General features: G+C 41.8%; 1 long non-coding RNA gene across 1 annotated transcript in view; it reads left to right on the top strand.

The window, feature by feature from the left end:
* LOC146868468 (uncharacterized) overlaps nucleotides 1-3,749 on the top strand; it is a 69,857-nt gene extending 66,108 nt beyond the window's left edge. Inside the window, exons 2-3 of the long non-coding RNA XR_014966245.1 lie at nucleotides 3,267-3,341; nucleotides 3,595-3,749. This is a non-coding gene — a long non-coding RNA (uncharacterized LOC146868468). The remainder of the gene's footprint in view (nucleotides 1-3,266; nucleotides 3,342-3,594) is intronic.
* The last annotated feature ends 15,671 nt before the right edge of the window (nucleotides 3,750-19,420 follow it).

The following is a 19,420-nucleotide window of genomic DNA, read 5'->3' as shown; positions in this document are numbered from 1 at the left end:
GTATCCCAACCCAAAAGTTAATTATTAGGAATGTCCCAAATTCAATCTCCACAAGCCGGACAAACCTATAATTGAAAGCATAACCCATGTAATGAAGAAACATAAAAAAAGTAACGGTAACAGATGCTGAACAAGATAAGGCATGTGCAAGGAAACTAAAAGTTAACGATGTCCTGAACATTGATTGGCAATCTTAGACAAAGATCGATCAGGGAAATTGGCTTTGCGGGGTCAGTTTCAGGTGCAGAGGTCAGTTTCTTACAGTTCATTTCAGAGTCAAAAAGAAACCTAGTTAATGTATACATGAACTAAGAAGGCCAGGCCACTTTATTCGCCAGGCTACCTTCACAGGCCTACGTGAGGGCAACACGAAATGGTGGCACAGAACAAAATGGAGTCAGACTCGAGAATTACAGAACCTCACCATGTAGTTTAGTTTTCAAATATATTAAATAAATATATTGTATTTGCCTTATACAGCATTCAGACCAAAGGCAACTAAGCAAGCCAAACATAAATCTCTCTTATTGGCACTGCTTAGTTGCCTATCAAATGGGCTCATTATATTGATGACCAATAGTCCCCCAAGGAAAAGGGAATCCTTGGGGGACTATTGGTCATCAATATAATGAGCCCATTTGATAGAGGCTAAGTTGTAATGTTCATCAGAATGTTTGAAATGAGATGTTTGTTAGCCTGAACCAATGATTAATGTTTAAAATGGGTACAACAACCGATTAAGAAAAACTGCACAGAAATGGTTGAAAGTTAATATGGCAAAAATTGTACAGTGAAGTTTAGTTTTTAATTTGTACAAAATGGTTGTAAGTGAAGACAGTATAGAGTGACCCATGTAGCTTAGTTTTCAAATATATTAAATAAATATATTGTATTTGCCTTATACAGGATTCAGACCAAAATCAACTAAGCAGTGCCAATAAGAGAGATTTATGTTTGTCTTGAAAAAGATGGGATACCAATAGGACCATCGAAACGCGTTGACGCTTCATCTTCATAATCCGTAGAAGTAGATAATTCTGTAGATAAGGAAAATAGATTATATCCAGTATTAGCCACATAATTGTTTAGATCGGATATGTTTTTAAATGACAAAATGTATTGTCTTTTTTTTCTCTCTCTGTTGATGTAATGTCTGTATGTATGATTATAAATATATGAATTTAAGTTTTTTTAATAGGATACATGATTTTAACTGTAGAAGAATTTGAGATCAAAGCTACTGTATTTGTTGTCTTCGCGTTTTTTAACCATTGTCGTGATATATGTGACTTTTTATAATAAAAGAATATATTCTAGGAATATAACAAGTAATTGTTGTATGTGCAACTTTTTGAGATCTACCACATGGGCTGTTAACTTTTAAAAACTTTTTTGCTGTGTACTTTGAGATTGAGTATTGAACCTAGGGATTGTATTTTTTTCCACCAACGGATAATTGTTTCTACCTGTCAGTAGCACCCTATTCCCCAGGTCTGGTACAAGGGGTCCCTCTCTTCTTGTAATTATACATGAAGTAGTTAGCATTCTAGTGCTTTAAGCTGAATACGTAGTGGGGAATCCATGACATAGACGAAATTCACGTAGGCTGTACGCCATGACTGCCGTCAGTACCATCTGACCAATGAAGGAAGAGTTCCCCCGGTATTTAAAGCGTAAAGACGGTGGGGGAGTTTAATAGAAGAGCATGCATTTAATAATCGCTCGAGACCGGTTTGGACAAAACTTCGCCAACATGGTTTTAAATAGGTAAGCGGAACTCTGACACAGATATCAATAACTCCGACATTGTAAATTGAGAGGTAGATGATGATGATACCTCCCTGTTCCCTTTTCCCACTTTGCCGTAGAATCCTTTTCTTGAAAAAAGAAGTGTTCAGAATTAGCTCAACTTTCTCTGCCAGCAGGACGCGGAGTATTTATTCGGTAAGCTATTCTATATGTTATGGCCTTGCTGACCACACATACGTTGTGGCGTAGAAATATTGTGTTTTTTATATAATTAAAAAAACATCTTTTTTGTAGCATCCCAAAATATAGGAGGAGGAAAAAATCGCAACAGAATTATTCTTATTTCGCAGACAAACTACTAGATTAAAAGATCTATGACATGTAGGCTTGGGCGGTAAATTCTGTTCCGCTTGCGGAATTTTGGTAATTTTTCGTTCCACGGAGAAGACGAAATAGTCAAATATTCCACGATCCGCGACTTCGCGAAATTTTTTGCTTGGTCGTGCTTTCAAAATGCGTGTTCGCGATATAATGCCCCCCGAGCATGCAAACAGCGTTCGCAAACAGGAAAAAAGCATCGCAAACAGGCGGAACTCTGCGTGCTCGTGGAGATTTTTTACCGTTTTGCGACTACGCAAATTCCGCCCACCCCTAATGACATGAAGCAAATGTTGCCAAAGAACAAAGGGGGACCCCTAGAGAAATAATACGGGTAGAGAAACAGGGGAAATAATTTTTTGAAATACACAAATCCAATCAAGGGAGTACTCCCTTGATTGGATTTGTGTATTTCAAAAAATATCCATACGCTTGTCTTGACCAATTATTAGAATCTTTTTGGATTCTTTATTCCATTGTTTTGGGTGGGGCCTATGAGTGCTTTTGGTTTGTCCTTGAATGAAGAATGTGTTCATGTGAGGCTGTATAAATGAAAGTTTTTCTTGGGTTTGAATGAATGCATGTCTGATCAAATTTTCCCTCTCTGACTGGGAACCTGTTTTCCTTAATTCTGTTGTGTATTATATTTGTTCCTGTTTTGTACAACTATTTGTAGTCGGTTGATGTATGAACTTTTGTGATACATATTTTGTGTGTTCAAAATACAAAAAACATTTTTTTGATTCATACATTGTGATCACTTTGAAAAAGAAATTAACTACTTTTTATATAAAAGAAAGTATCAATAATAAAATAAAAAAAGAGAAAAATCCCGCAATATCAATCTTTTTGTCTTTTAATAATTTTTGGGTGTCTATATGTATGTATATGTCATATGACCTTGATTCAGCCAGAGTATCATTCTGCTTGCATTAAAATTTATGATACATTGTACATTCTTCAATAACAAGGGTAGAGTATATCTTCTTGTGTTCTCGCATGAAGCAAATGTTGCCTAGAAAGTAATATTATATCTCCAATCTGGAGATTAACGGTAATTATTGTATCTCCTTACAAAATTAGTTTACCACAATTAAATATGTCAACTAATTGCTCATAAAATTCATGGGTTGTTACAGATCGAGTCTGTCGAGTACATCAAAGTCCATGATTTGGCTCATATCAAGCAGAAAGCCAGTCATAAAGCTCATCTAGTAAGCATTATCGACATTATTCTCACAGGTGTAAGGAAGTTGGAAATGGGACTATCTAGACTTCTCTTCATTGCAATTTATTATTCCTACATTTTGATAAATCACTCCTTTCTTCAATATTTCTTTTGCTTTATATATCCTTTCTTGGGATTATTTCTTGATCAAATCCTATGGTAAGGGTATATAGTTAACCCATTCTGTAAAAAGTGAATCTCTCAGTGCAACTTCCATTTATTATTATTATTGCTTTTAGGTAAATTGTGGCATTCCTGACGAAGGCTCAAAGAGTGCCGAAACGTGCGTTGAAGACTTGTCTCTTACCGCGGATTATTTTTATTGTGATTTGTGTATAAGATTATATTGTGAAATGTTATTGATTTATTGTCGATGTAGTAATACATTTTTAAAAAAAATAAGGTTACCACCTTTCTGTGTCCTTTTATAAAATTGGTTTTATATTACTCATGATTGTTTAATTGAAATAAATATTGACATATATATATAATTTATGGTCATTACACTGAGTTCTTTTTAATTTTGTTTGTATGATTATGTTGATATTAATGAAATTGTGCTTTGCCTAGGAATTTATTCTCTATTGCATCCTGAAGTCATGTTCTTAGAGGTAATCTTATATGTGATAATGAAGAAAAAGGGAAAGTGAAATAAATCATATGCTTAGGATCACACAATTTGGTAAAGTGGGGAAGCTGGGTTCAATTTCAGGATTTCTGGTTTCACATTGTGCAATTCAGCCACTAGATGTTGCTTCCCCTATACCAACCTTGCCGCTCCCCTCCCCCACGGACCACCACCCTGCAGGCATCAATGTGGCCCTCGGTCACTTCACAGACCATACTTTTTGGTCCTTGGGAAAATGTTTGTGAGTACTCATGCCCTAGACGGAGCTCACAGGAGCATGTCTGATGCAGTCGCCATTTTAGCTGCGCCCCCTTCTTCTTTTTTCCAGTTATGAGGTAATTCTAAGTTCTTCCAGTGAACACAGAGCAGTTATAGACGGATATAGAAGTGCATGGTTCACCTTGCAATGAAGGGACAATGTTAAACCACAATCTGTCTCTATTTATCTCTTTTCTTTAGGGACTCCGTAATCCCTATATTTTGGGTAATGATGAACTAGGTGCATCCCTTACTCTCCCTTCTGCTCAGCCAGTATATGTTAGCTTCCCCTTTATACCATGGGATTCTGGTATACTGTCCTGCATGTAATGGAGTGGTACAATGTAACTTCTTGGAGAACATGTTAACTCAGGTTTCTTACTTTTCCAATGTACTTGTTTCACCGCTGCACTGTTTACATCCTGTAAGACCTAATCACCTATGTTTTCCTCGCCCTGATTCCCTCCCAGTTGGTACCACCCCCCTCCTTCCTTGCCTTTTGGTAGGCTCCTTAGAATGTTGATGATTCCCTGTCATATGTTTGACTGTTATGCTGTTGATGAGAATGGTGATGACAGTTACTGGAATAAACACGCCTGAGGTCTGTATTGTATTCTCCAGCCTAAATACCGGACAGTGTCGATCTGGCCAGTTGACGTGGTTATGGACTGCAAAACTCTAGTGTGAAGGGCTGGAGTGGACTTCATCCCTCAGGAGTACCACATGCAGAATAGTATCATCATCTTTGGTTAAAGGCTGCAGAGATGCTCAATTAGCGCAGACACTCTGAGCCAAAGCCTGTGGCCTCCTTTCAACTCAGACTACATAAGCAGGCGTTGTTATTTCACTGAACATTGGCTTAATTCTTCCGAAGAGGTATGCATGCATGATTCTTCTTTAAAACTCGAGCCAGGCCCTTTCTTTGGTGCTATGGTTGGTTTAGTTAGCCAATGAGGGGAGGTTGACAATATAAATATTGACAGAAAGAAAGTTTTATGACTTGACTAATATGTTGCAATATTTGTTTTTCAGTTCACACTCCTGGGAAGCATTGTAGCCACTGTTTCAGGGATCCTTTTAATAGTTAACATTCATACTACATGCACTAGGATATGATTTTGATTTTTTTTAAAATCTTTAAAATATACCCCTTGTTTCCTATTGTTCTTAAGTGTCTTTCAATGAATTAAAAGGGTTTGTTTTTTCTCTAATTATCCCCATGATATCTTCCAGTATTGATCGTTAGCTGAAACGCATCTCATGCAGAATACAGGGGTCCCCCCAGTAGAGAACAGCGTGCCTTATTTAGAAATACACCAAGTGAAGATCTCTTTAGCTTCAGTGGCACGGCTGCTACTGCTGCTTCATTAAAGAACTTATCCTGCACCGAGTAGGTGCCATGTTTGATGTTTCTGCCTTCCAAAGAATTTTGTTTTCTAAAACACGAAAACAGAAAGGCTGTGATGCACAGGGAGCTATCACCCTATGCATATGTGCCTTTCCTGTTTTCCCTTCCAGGGACCACCATGTCAGGGATAGCAGTCATAGGTATAGAAATCAAGTGATGGTCACCCTGCTCTAAATAGGGCAGGAGATTTTTACTGTGACAAGATGGCCTTGTGACCACCAGCTGCCAGGCCAAATATGTGTGCCAGTTTAACCAGCTGAGCTTTGCTGGTGCAAATCCAACACTTCCCCCCACTCTAAATAAAGTTGGGAAACTTCAAGTTTGGCAGGGCGGGAACACTGTTGATTCATAGTGGTGCTGCTGCTCTGTCTTAGTGTCTTCTTAATGTCTATGCTAATACTGTAACTATAGTGCCACTAATGAATACACCCTCCCTTCCATTTACATACTGGCACCATAATAGTGGAATAATAACAACAACAAATAGCTTGGCATCAAGAGGATTCAAAATAATAATTCAAAAGCCAACCACTGGTGGCAGGAGCAACTGTGTTCCAACCACTGGCAATATGTCAATACATTTTTGACTGGCCCTACACCTCTTTAATTGTTAATTTAAGATCATCTGCAATGCAACCCTTCAAGAACTCACAGAAAGTGTATCACCCCAGCTCTCACAAGAAATGATGTGATTCGTGAAAAGAGTGTGAAAAATGAGAAGGCACCTCACGTACGCACCACCAGGTAGGCTGCCAACTGGTACTCGCTGGTATGCCCACGTTTTGTCATCATCGGTTGCCAACTCAAAAAGAAAGAAAATAATGTCCAGTAAAAAGAAAGAGAACAGAGATAGTTTTGACAGAAACACTTTGCTGTCCCCATAAACAAAGGGTGAAAATGAAGAAACCCAGTGATTTGCTGAGAACAGATTGTTCAGAGCAACAATAAAATTGAGATGCAAACTCACTCAAAAGGACAAACTCTTTATTCACAACCAGTGAGTTCACTCAAAGTAAAAGCACTAAATGTCGCTAACCTTTATAAGGAAGGCCAACATGTTTCATTGCCACTAGTTTTTTGGCAATTTCATCAGGGCATAGGGTTTTTTTGCACCCGTTTAACTGGACATCCACTTTACTGTTTTATGGAAGGGCTGTGTAAAAAGCAGAAAGGAAGACAAATAGAATGACTGTTTTCTATTCATACTTCAATAAAAGTTGGACCAACCATTCATCCATGACACCAAACTGTTAGTTCCCATACATATATTTACCATGTAAAGGCCGAGGACGCTCATACCAGCCTTCACAATACCAATCGGAATTTCTTTTCCTTTTTCCGATTCCTTAAAAAGCGCTGTAACTAGCGCGTGTTCAACCTGTGGAAAAGGGTTTTTCTATATTCATCAACGGGTCAAAATACACAGCTTAAGAAAGCGAGACTGGTGGTTCTTTCCCCCTCGCAACACCCTACGTCTTATTTTGTCTCAATAGCCACCTGTACTATACTCTGGTCAGAGGTGAATACCACGAATTCATGCCGCCCCGTTCCACTATGAACAGAAAGGATTGCGAATCATCATGGCTAGTTAGTATCTGCCTCTTAAATCACCATAACTTTCATTTCAAATGTCTACGAAGCTGAATGATCACAATTCCAGCTCGGCATCCAATACCCAATCTTTTCCTCTTCCGTGACTTAACGCTAGCCCGCTTTCGATTAACTGTAAATCAACCGAGGCCATAGGAGTCAGCGTAGGGCGAACCTTACCCTACCCACGGCATCCCACTACCTTTAGACCAGGAAGCCAAAGTCTCACCATAACCACAAACGGAGCAATCCTTGTATCGTCACCGCCTCAACTCCAAGTCAGTGCCCAGCCTCAGATGTAGTGCTGTCTAGCCACACCCCCTCGTCCGCATCACTTGTTGCGCGAACTGCAGTGCGGGCCACTAAGATCTTGTAACTAACGTGGCGGCCATCTTAGAACAGTGTACCTCACAAACATATATAACACAATCTTCACAGAGGCCATTATGTCGTTCACTCCCGATACTATGTGTGTGCATCTTAAAACATTTAGGCCACACTCCAAAGGGGCTCAAAGTCACAGACCTTTATATAATTTGCCGGGGCTGAATTCCATCGTTATTTTGATAGCGCCCAAAACATAACCTTTGTATTCCTCAAAGACACAAGCATATATAAAATCAGAGTTGAAGCGGCCCAGTGCGGGAAACTACGAAAGAAAACGATCTTACTGCTCTCCGTGCACAGCTCGTGGAGCTCCTCAACCATAAAGCACGGGTATTCAGTTACTAGTTACTCACTCATTGGACATGTATTCTCAGATCCCCACTCCGTGGGTGGTTTATAGTTCGGAAAGTCTTGTATTTCCAAGACATCAGAGGTGATGTATGACTAGTCCTAAGTACATAGTGTGTTACTAGATACTCACTTTATTCCACTCAATGTGGTCATTCAAGCCTGTCACATCCACCTTCTCAGTATAAATCCAACGAGCCTCCCTGGTAGCCAGAATTTTATCTATGGTGTCATTGCTAGCTGTCACTCTTTCCAGGACAACCCATCTTAAAGCTTGCATGTCATGTTTGGATTCACCAAAATGCTGTACCAACCGAGTAGTGAGTTTTCCGGCTTTAATGGTACTTAAGTGCTCCTGAATTCGTATCTTAATTTTGCGAGTGGTGAGGCCTATATATTGTAACCCGCATTCACAGGTCAATCTATAGATTACATTGGTCGTGTTACAATTTGAAAACGAATTCAAATGCCATTTTCTACCATTGGAAAGGTTGACAAAGTTTGTTTTTTCTGTTAATTTGCAAACTGAGCAACCCCCACATGGGTAATGTCCAGCCGGCAATGATGTATTTTTTTGTTTAACTTGTGGTCGTGTGTGTACCAGCTTGTCCTTAAGATTTGTGGCTCGCTTAAATGCAAATCTAGGTTGTGGCATTCTGAAGTCTGCAGTTGATAACAATGACCAATGCTTTCTCATTAGTTGCCTAATTTTAGAGGCCAAAAGATCGTAGGTCATGACCACTGTGAGGCAATCATCAGTCTCCCTTCTGTTTCTTTCTAAGAGCGCCTCTCGAGGTGTGTTACGGGCCCTTTTACACGCTCTCTTAATAACAGTTTTGGGATATGCTCTTTGAGTCAATTTATTAGAGAGCTCATCAGCTTGTTGGACAAAGGTTTCAACAGTAGAGCAATTACGCCGATACCTAAAGAACTGGCCCACTGGCAGGTTATCACGTAAGGCTCTCAGATGGTATGAGTTGTAATGTAGTAGTGAGTTCCTGTCTGACCCCTTTTGATGTACCTTAGTGTTGAGGGCATTCCCATGCACCATGATGTCGAGATCCAAATATATCGCACATTCCTTGCTGAACGTCCAGGTAAACTTTAAACACGGATCACGGCTATTAAGCCAGTTCAAGAATTCCATAAGAGAATCCTGATTTCCTTTCCAAATACACAACACATCATCGATATACCTCTTCCAGAGGCATATGTGCCCCTGGAAGGGATTCGATGCGTGATATAGGAAATTCTCTTCAAACTGGCCTACATAAATGCAGGCCAGACTCGGCGCGAAGGTCGCGCCCATCGATGTACCTGATACCTGTAAATACAGGTCTTCCTTGAAACAAAAGTAGTTCCGTGTCAGGGCAAGCTCGATACATTGGAGCACAAAAGATTGGGGCGTGTCATAAAACCAATCTTGGTCCCCCAGGGCCTTCGCTGCTGCCACCAGCGTGGCCTCCTGGGGGATACTGGTGTACAGCGATTCAATATCGATAGTAAGCAAGAACTGCTGTGATGAATCAAATTCTAAATCACCAAGGATATTCAAGATGTCAGTAGTATCCTGGACATATGATTTTTGTCTCAATACGGATTCCCGCAAAAAGAAGTCCGCGAATTGCGATAATGGCTCAAGAATAGAAGCTATTCCCGAGACTATCGGTCGCCCGGGGGGAGGCCGTGTAGCCTTATGTACCTTTGGGAGTATGTAGAAGGCTGGGGTTCTCGGCTTGGTGTTAACTAAAAACTCTGCCTCCTTGCTCGTAATCCAGTTCTTACTTCTAGCTTCCGCCACCATTTTTGTGATCATCTCTTGCAATTCAAGGATCGGATCCCTAGGGAGAGGGTGATAGTTCTTCCGATCACCAAGTAATCTTAACACCTCCTGGTTGTAATCTGAGGTGTTCAAAACCACGATAGCCCCACCTTTATCGGCACTCTTGATCGTAATTTCTGCATTATTCTGCAGAGTCTTGAGCGCCTCCCAATCTCCCCGGCTCATGTTATTGAAGGTGCGGACCTTGTGATCAGACTGTTCAAGTTTAGATATTTCCTCCAGCATCTTCTGTTCGAACACAATCACCTCTGGACCTACCGTGGAACCCGGAGGGCAAAATTGTGACGGACGTCGAAGATTGGTGGAGAAAAGTGACTGGGGTTCCAAATCTTTACCAGCAAAAAAATTTTTAAGTTTGATTTTTCTCATGGTTGCGTGAAATTCAGTCCTGCACTTGAAAGCATCATGTCTGGGAGTGGGGACGTATCCCAACCCTTTATTCAGAACACTCAGTTCATCCGTAGTCAGTGTGTAATCGGATAAATTCATAACAATGTTACTCATGTGGGCGTCCTGCCCCTGCTGCGTGTTATCCGTGGGGAGAACATAGGCCATTGCTGTCCCTGGTTGTGGAAGGGTCTTGCCCTGCCTCTGCCTCTTTGACCGCCCCCTCTGTTGCCCCTGTTGGTGTGTCCTAAAAAAGAACGGAACAAAGCCCCCAAATCCTCGTTGGATTTATACTGAGCGTCAGATCTACCTCCACCCTGATTGGATGTTTGAGCACTCTCTTCCTCCTCACTGGAGGTGTTATCAAAAGTCCAGTTCAAGGGGGTCCTACGCTGTTGTTGTTTTCCTCCCCTCCCTCGATAATTGGACTGTGGTGCCACTTCGTTTGCCTGCTGGTAGTGTTTGTCATCCACATAGGGGAACGCCCATTCGTGGGTGAATCTCTCAAGATTTCTTTTTAAACCCTTGATTTTCTGGTTTACCATATAATGCTTATAGTCTGCTAGGTCCTCCTGAATCCGCTGTAGTTGCTCTTTTGTATCAGTGATGGTTGTGTCTTTCTTCAAGGTTTCTTCTAACTCTAGGATCTCAACCAATAACTCATCACTAAGTCTTTTTGCAGTATTAATAATTAAAATCAACCAGTCTCTTGTACATTTGTTGGCGATGTAACTCCAGTCCAGCCTAAATTTCTTATCCTCTAGGAAAATTCGAGGTTCTATTCTGACTAGTAAACTTGCAGGGGCAGCTCCAGCTCGAAGGTACTCTGTCATCAAAGCCCCATGGAGGGCTACTCTCACCTGACGTTTTTTCGTGTTACTTAATTTTTCCCACTCCTCCCTTGCTGTGTTCACATTAGTCAATGATGAATCTGGGAAGAGGGAGGGACCTGCTAAAATCGCAGCTATCTGGTCGTCTGAAAACGCCAAACAATTTCTATCCATTACTTTTAATGTGAATATCAATTAACACGATTCCACCGGTGAACACTCAGATTACCAAAAACTTTGGTATGTCGCCCGAATGGTCAGTCCAACTATTATCATGAAAGCAGGAAGAAACTTCAAAGTTAAAATTAGTTGTATTGCTCTCACGGCTGATCCGCCGTTCAATAACCCATTTCAAATTGGAGCTTTAGAGGGAAGAAATGCCAAGCTGCCCTCCACTCAAAGTCTAATAACAACAACAAATAGCTTGGCATCAAGAGGATTCAAAATAATAATTCAAAAGCCAACCACTGGTGGCAGGAGCAACTGTGTTCCAACCACTGGCAATATGTCAATAAATTTTTGACTGGCCCTACACCTCTTTAATTGTTAATTTAAGATCATCTGCAATGCAACCCTTCAAGAACTCACAGAAAGTGTATCACCCCAGCTCTCACAAGAAATGATGTGATTCGTGAAAAGAGTGTGAAAAATGAGAAGGCACCTCACGTACGCACCACCAGGTAGGCTGCCAACTGGTACTCGCTGGTATGCCCACGTTTTGTCATCATCGGTTGCCAACTCAAAAAGAAAGAAAATAATGTCCAGTAAAAAGAAAGAGAACAGAGATAGTTTTGACAGAAACACTTTGCTGTCCCCATAAACAAAGAGTGAAAATGAAGAAACCCAGTGATTTGCTGAGAACAGATTGTTTAGAGCAACAATAAAATTGAGATGCAAACTCACTCAAAAGGACAAACTCTTTATTCACAACCAGTGAGTTCACTCAAAGTAAAAGCACTAAATGTCGCTAACCTTTATAAGGAAGGCCAACATGTTTCATTGCCACTAGTTTTTTGGCAATTTCATCAGGGCATAGGGTTTTTTTGCACCCGTTTAACTGGACATCCACTTTACTGTTTTATGGAAGGGCTGTGTAAAAAGCAGAAAGGAAGACAAATAGAATGACTGTTTTCTATTCATACTTCAATAAAAGTTGGACCAACCATTCATCCATGACACCAAACTGTTAGTTCCCATACATATATTTACCATGTAAAGGCCGAGGACGCTCATACCAGCCTTCACAATACCAATCGGAATTTCTTTTCCTTTTTCCGATTCCTTAAAAAGCGCTGTAACTAGCGCGTGTTCAACCTGTGGAAAAGGGTTTTTCTATATTCATCAACGGGTCAAAATACACAGCTTAAGAAAGCGAGACTGGTGGTTCTTTCCCCCTCGCAACACCCTGCGTCTTATTTTGTCTCAATAGCCACCTGTACTATACTCTGGTCAGAGGTGAATACCACGAATTCATGCCGCCCCGTTCCACTATGAACAGAAAGGATTGCGAATCATCATGGCTAGTTAGTATCTGCCTCTTAAATCACCATAACTTTCATTTCAAATGTCTACGAAGCTGAATGATCACAATTCCAGCTCGGCATCCAATACCCAATCTTTTCCTCTTCCGTGACTTAACGCTAGCCCGCTTTCGATTAACTGTAAATCAACCGAGGCCATAGGAGTCAGCGTAGGGCGAACCTTACCCTACCCACGGCATCCCACTACCTTTAGACCAGGAAGCCAAAGTCTCACCATAACCACAAACGGAGCAATCCTTGTATCGTCACCGCCTCAACTCCAAGTCAGTGCCCAGCCTCAGATGTAGTGCTGTCTAGCCACACCCCCTCGTCCGCATCACTTGTTGCGCGAACTGCAGTGCGGGCCACTAAGATCTTGTAACTAACGTGGCGGCCATCTTAGAACAGTGTACCTCACAAACATATATAACACAATCTTCACAGAGGCCATTATGTCGTTCACTCCCGATACTATGTGTGTGCATCTTAAAACATTTAGGCCACACTCCAAAGGGGCTCAAAGTAACAGACCTTTATATAATTTGCCGGGGCTGAATTCCATCGTTATTTTGATAGCGCCCAAAACATAACCTTTGTATTCCTCAAAGACACAAGCATATATAAAATCAGAGTTGAAGCGGCCCAGTGCGGGAAACTACGAAAGAAAACGATCTTACTGCTCTCCGTGCACAGCTCGTGGAGCTCCTCAACCATAAAGCACGGGTATTCAGTTACTAGTTACTCACTCATTGGACATGTATTCTCAGATCCCCACTCCGTGGGTGGTTTATAGTTCGGAAAGTCTTGTATTTCCAAGACATCAGAGGTGATGTATGACTAGTCCTAAGTACATAGTGTGTTACTAGATACTCACTTTATTCCACTCAATGTGGTCATTCAAGCCTGTCACATCCACCTTCTCAGTATAAATCCAACGAGCCTCCCTGGTAGCCAGAATTTTATCTATGGTGTCATTGCTAGCTGTCACTCTTTCCAGGACAACCCATCTTAAAGCTTGCATGTCATGTTTGGATTCACCAAAATGCTGTACCAACCGAGTAGTGAGTTTTCCGGCTTTAATGGTACTTAAGTGCTCCTGAATTCGTATCTTAATTTTGCGAGTGGTGAGGCCTATATATTGTAACCCGCATTCACAGGTCAATCTATAGATTACATTGGTCGTGTTACAATTTGAAAACGAATTCAAATGCCATTTTCTACCATTGGAAAGGTTGACAAAGTTTGTTTTTTCTGTTAATTTGCAAACTGAGCAACCCCCACATGGGTAATGTCCAGCCGGCAATGATGTATTTTTTTGTTTAACTTGTGGTCGTGTGTGTACCAGCTTGTCCTTAAGATTTGTGGCTCGCTTAAATGCAAATCTAGGTTGTGGCATTCTGAAGTCTGCAGTTGATAACAATGACCAATGCTTTCTCATTAGTTGCCTAATTTTAGAGGCCAAAAGATCGTAGGTCATGACCACTGTGAGGCAATCATCAGTCTCCCTTCTGTTTCTTTCTAAGAGCGCCTCTCGAGGTGTGTTACGGGCCCTTTTACACGCTCTCTTAATAACAGTTTTGGGATATGCTCTTTGAGTCAATTTATTAGAGAGCTCATCAGCTTGTTGGACAAAGGTTTCAACAGTAGAGCAATTACGCCGATACCTAAAGAACTGGCCCACTGGCAGGTTATCACGTAAGGCTCTCGGATGGTATGAGTTGTAATGTAGTAGTGAGTTCCTGTCTGACCCCTTTTGATGTACCTTAGTGTTGAGGGCATTCCCATGCACCATGATGTCGAGATCCAAATATATCGCACATTCCTTGCTGAACGTCCAGGTAAACTTTAAACACGGATCACGGCTATTAAGCCAGTTCAAGAATTCCATAAGAGAATCCTGATTTCCTTTCCAAATACACAACACATCATCGATATACCTCTTCCAGAGGCATATGTGCCCCTGGAAGGGATTCGATGCGTGATATAGGAAATTCTCTTCAAACTGGCCTACATAAATGCCGGCCAGACTCGGCGCGAAGGTCGCGCCCATCGATGTACCTGATACCTGTAAATACAGGTCTTCCTTGAAACAAAAGTAGTTCCGTGTCAGGGCAAGCTCGATACATTGGAGCACAAAAGATTGGGGCGTGTCATAAAACCAATCTTGGTCCCCCAGGGCCTTCGCTGCTGCCACCAGCGTGGCCTCCTGGGGGATACTGGTGTACAGCGATTCAATATCGATAGTAAGCAAGAACTGCTGTGATGAATCAAATTCTAAATCACCAAGGATATTCAAGATGTCAGTAGTATCCTGGACATATGATTTTTGTCTCAATACGGATTCCCGCAAAAAGAAGTCCGCGAATTGCGATAATGGCTCAAGAATAGAAGCTATTCCCGAGACTATCGGTCGCCCGGGGGGAGGCCGTGTAGCCTTATGTACCTTTGGGAGTATGTAGAAGGCTGGGGTTCTCGGCTTGGTGTTAACTAAAAACTCTGCCTCCTTGCTCGTAATCCAGTTCTTACTTCTAGCTTCCGCCACCATTTTTGTGATCATCTCTTGCAATTCAAGGATCGGATCCCTAGGGAGAGGGTGATAGTTCTTCCGATCACCAAGTAATCTTAACACCTCCTGGTTGTAATCTGAGGTGTTCAAAACCACGATAGCCCCACCTTTATCGGCACTCTTGATCGTAATTTCTGCATTATTCTGCAGAGTCTTGAGCGCCTCCCAATCTCCCCGGCTCATGTTATTGAAGGTGCGGACCTTGTGATCAGACTGTTCAAGTTTAGATATTTCCTCCAGCATCTTCTGTTCGAACACAATCACCTCTGGACCTACCGTGGAACCCGGAGGGCAAAATTGTGACGGACGTCGAAGATTGGTGGAGAAAAGTGACTGGGGTTCCAAATCTTTACCAGCAAAAAATTTTTTAAGTTTGATTTTTCTCATGGTTGCGTGAAATTCAGTCCTGCACTTGAAAGCATCATGTCTGGGAGTGGGGACGTATCCCAACCCTTTATTCAGAACACTCAGTTCATCCGTAGTCAGTGTGTAATCGGATAAATTCATAACAATGTTACTCATGTGGGCGTCCTGCCCCTGCTGCGTGTTATCCGTGGGGAGAACATAGGCCATTGCTGTCCCTGGTTGTGGAAGGGTCTTGCCCTGCCTCTGCCTCTTTGACCGCCCCCTCTGTTGCCCCTGTTGGTGTGTCCTAAAAAAGAACGGAACAAAGCCCCCAAATCCTCGTTGGATTTATACTGAGCGTCAGATCTACCTCCACCCTGATTGGATGTTTGAGCACTCTCTTCCTCCTCACTGGAGGTGTTATCAAAAGTCCAGTTCAAGGGGGTCCTACGCTGTTGTTGTTTTCCTCCCCTCCCTCGATAATTGGACTGTGGTGCCACTTCGTTTGCCTGCTGGTAGTGTTTGTCATCCACATAGGGGAACGCCCATTCGTGGGTGAATCTCTCAAGATTTCTTTTTAAACCCTTGATTTTCTGGTTTACCATATAATGCTTATAGTCTGCTAGGTCCTCCTGAATCCGCTGTAGTTGCTCTTTTGTATCAGTGATGGTTGTGTCTTTCTTCAAGGTTTCTTCTAACTCTAGGATCTCAACCAATAACTCATCACTAAGTCTTTTTGCAGTATTAATAATTAAAATCAACCAGTCTCTTGTACATTTGTTGGCGATGTAACTCCAGTCCAGCCTAAATTTCTTATCCTCTAGGAAAATTCGAGGTTCTATTCTGACTAGTAAACTTGCAGGGGCAGCTCCAGCTCGAAGGTACTCTGTCATCAAAGCCCCATGGAGGGCTACTCTCACCTGACGTTTTTTCGTGTTACTTCGTGCGGACGAGGGGATGTGGCTAGACAGCACTACATCTGAGGCTGGGCACTGACTTGGAGTTGAGGCGGTGACGATACAAGGATTGCTCCGTTTGTGGTTACGGTGAGACTTTGGCTTCCTGGTCTAAAGGTAGTGGGATGCCGTGGGTAGGGTAAGGTTCGCCCTACGCTGACTCCTATGGCCTCGGTTGATTTACAGTTAATCGAAAGCGGGCTAGCGTTAAGTCACGGAAGAGGAAAAGATTGGGTATTGGATGCCGAGCTGGAATTGTGATCATTCAGCTTCGTAGACATTTGAAATGAAAGTTATGGTGATTTAAGAGGCAGATACTAACTAGCCATGATGATTCGCAATCCTTTCTGTTCATAGTGGAACGGGGCGGCATGAATTCGTGGTATTCACCTCTGACCAGAGTATAGTACAGGTGGCTATTGAGACAAAATAAGACGCAGGGTGTTGCGAGGGGGAAAGAACCACCAGTCTCGCTTTCTTAAGCTGTGTATTTTGACCCGTTGATGAATATAGAAAAACCCTTTTCCACAGGTTGAACACGCGCTAGTTACAGCGCTTTTTAAGGAATCGGAAAAAGGAAAAGAAATTCCGATTGGTATTGTGAAGGCTGGTATGAGCGTCCTCGGCCTTTACATGGTAAATATATGTATGGGAACTAACAGTTTGGTGTCATGGATGAATGGTTGGTCCAACTTTTATTGAAGTATGAATAGAAAACAGTCATTCTATTTGTCTTCCTTTCTGCTTTTTACACAGCCCTTCCATAAAACAGTAAAGTGGATGTCCAGTTAAACGGGTGCAAAAAAACCCTATGCCCTGATGAAATTGCCAAAAAACTAGTGGCAATGAAACATGTTGGCCTTCCTTATAAAGGTTAGCGACATTTAGTGCTTTTACTTTGAGTGAACTCACTGGTTGTGAATAAAGAGTTTGTCCTTTTGAGTGAGTTTGCATCTCAATTTTATTGTTGCTCTGAACAATCTGTTCTCAGCAAATCACTGGGTTTCTTCATTTTCACTCTTTGTTTATGGGGACAGCAAAGTGTTTCTGTCAAAACTATCTCTGTTCTCTTTCTTTTTACTGGACATTATTTTCTTTCTTTTTGAGTTGGCAACCGATGATGACAAAACGTGGGCATACCAGCGAGTACCAGTTGGCAGCCTACCTGGTGGTGCGTACGTGAGGTGCCTTCTCATTTTTCACACTCTTTTCACGAATCACATCATTTCTTGTGAGAGCTGGGGTGATACACTTTCTGTGAGTTCTTGAAGGGTTGCATTGCAGATGATCTTAAATTAACAATTAAAGAGGTGTAGGGCCAGTCAAAAATTTATTGACATATTGCCAGTGGTTGGAACACAGTTGCTCCTGCCACCAGTGGTTGGCTTTTGAATTATTATTTTGAATCCTCTTGATGCCAAGCTATTTGTTGTTGTTATTAGACTTTGAGTGGAGGGCAGCTTGGCATTTCTTCCCTCTAAAGCTCCAATTTGAAATGGACCATAATAGTGGAAACAGAAGATGGGGTATTGTTCTCTACGGGCTGAGTCTAAGTTGACCTGAACTCTTTAGAAACTCTGTGTGAAAATATACTGTGTAATCTTTACAAGTGCGATAACTGATATTCAATAAACCTTCTTGTAGTATGATGATCTGGTTTATATATAAGTTTACTTATACTTTGCATTACTGTTCTGTTGTGGAATACTTGCGGCTGGAACTTGGCTTCTCCTATCTTTATGACACACTGTCTTTTCCATGTCAGTTGGTGTCTATCGTTGGTGGTGGACAACCTGATCATCAGCGTGGGCGCTTTCTGCCAATACACAAGGTTTCTTCCATCCATTTCCTGCCACCAGTGGTCCACTCCTTTCCACACTTCTCAAACATACTGCTTTCACTTTGTCTAACCTAACATCTGATACAGATCTCTAATATGCTGTTAGCTCATAGACTGATGGGCAAGGACGCCATGGATAAAACACAAGATGCACATTACTGGTGAGTAACCCATGGTGAACACCATTTACTTGGGTGTAATACATTACTATGTTTCTTGAAACAACAAGGCAGCAGAAACTACAAGTCATAGATTTTTGCTAGCATCATACTATTATCTATTTTACTCGTACCCTCCTAAGTAGGTGAAATGAGGGATACATTATATTTGTGTTTTATATCTGAATGCGACCAGTAACCTAACTTGTTTTGAGTATAAGTCACATGCAACTACTTTAGAACCTAAGCTACATTTACTATATGTTTGCTGTTACAACCACATTATTCTGAAAAAAGCTATTTCATATTTTTCCCTTTGACCTTTGGTGAATCTATGGGTAAGCGTGCCTGCACTCGTTCCTGCCAGTGTCCACCAGGATATTGCAGATCTTGTTCTGTGACACTCTTTCCGCATACTACGTCCGGTCATACCTGACAATTTTTCAAACCATTCAAATCCACGCCAGGCACTCAGGGGAATGCCAATGCTGCTTAAAGGGCGGAATTCTGGAAACTCACCTGAAGTATTTATCCCAGGGTAGTCCCCTCCTCTTCAACTTCTTCACAGTATTGGGCAGGTGGGGGAGCTGTTCACTGAAAACCCATCTGAGGTTCTCAGGAACCACAGATCTCTCCCAGGATAGCCTGAGAGATGCCATAGGCAACTCACAAAATCTACTTTACCACTGTGGCTATCTGCAAGTTTTTATCAGGTTTACCTGAGAAGAACTGTGGCTCCTGGTCTCCAGCCCTATCTGCTTCTTCTCCTAAGTCTTATCGTTCCAGCCTCCTACTCACAACTGCCTGACCTTCTCTTCATCACAGCACCAACATTCCATTGATCTCATCCCCACAACTCAGCACTGGCTGAACCCAGAATCCTCTTGACAACAGCACTCAAGCTCTGAAAATCTTAAGTCAGGAACAAGCATTAATAGATGTCTGGCAATTATCCCACAGACCCGGGCTATACTTTTTATTCTTTTCCGCATAAAAAACCT

This window comes from Triturus cristatus, chromosome 1_2 (genome assembly GCF_964204655.1).
Source record: "Triturus cristatus chromosome 1_2, aTriCri1.1, whole genome shotgun sequence".
NCBI lineage: Eukaryota > Metazoa > Chordata > Amphibia > Caudata > Salamandridae > Triturus > Triturus cristatus.
Note: the sequence above shows the minus strand (reverse complement) of the source record. Positions and strands in the feature narration are given on the sequence as shown.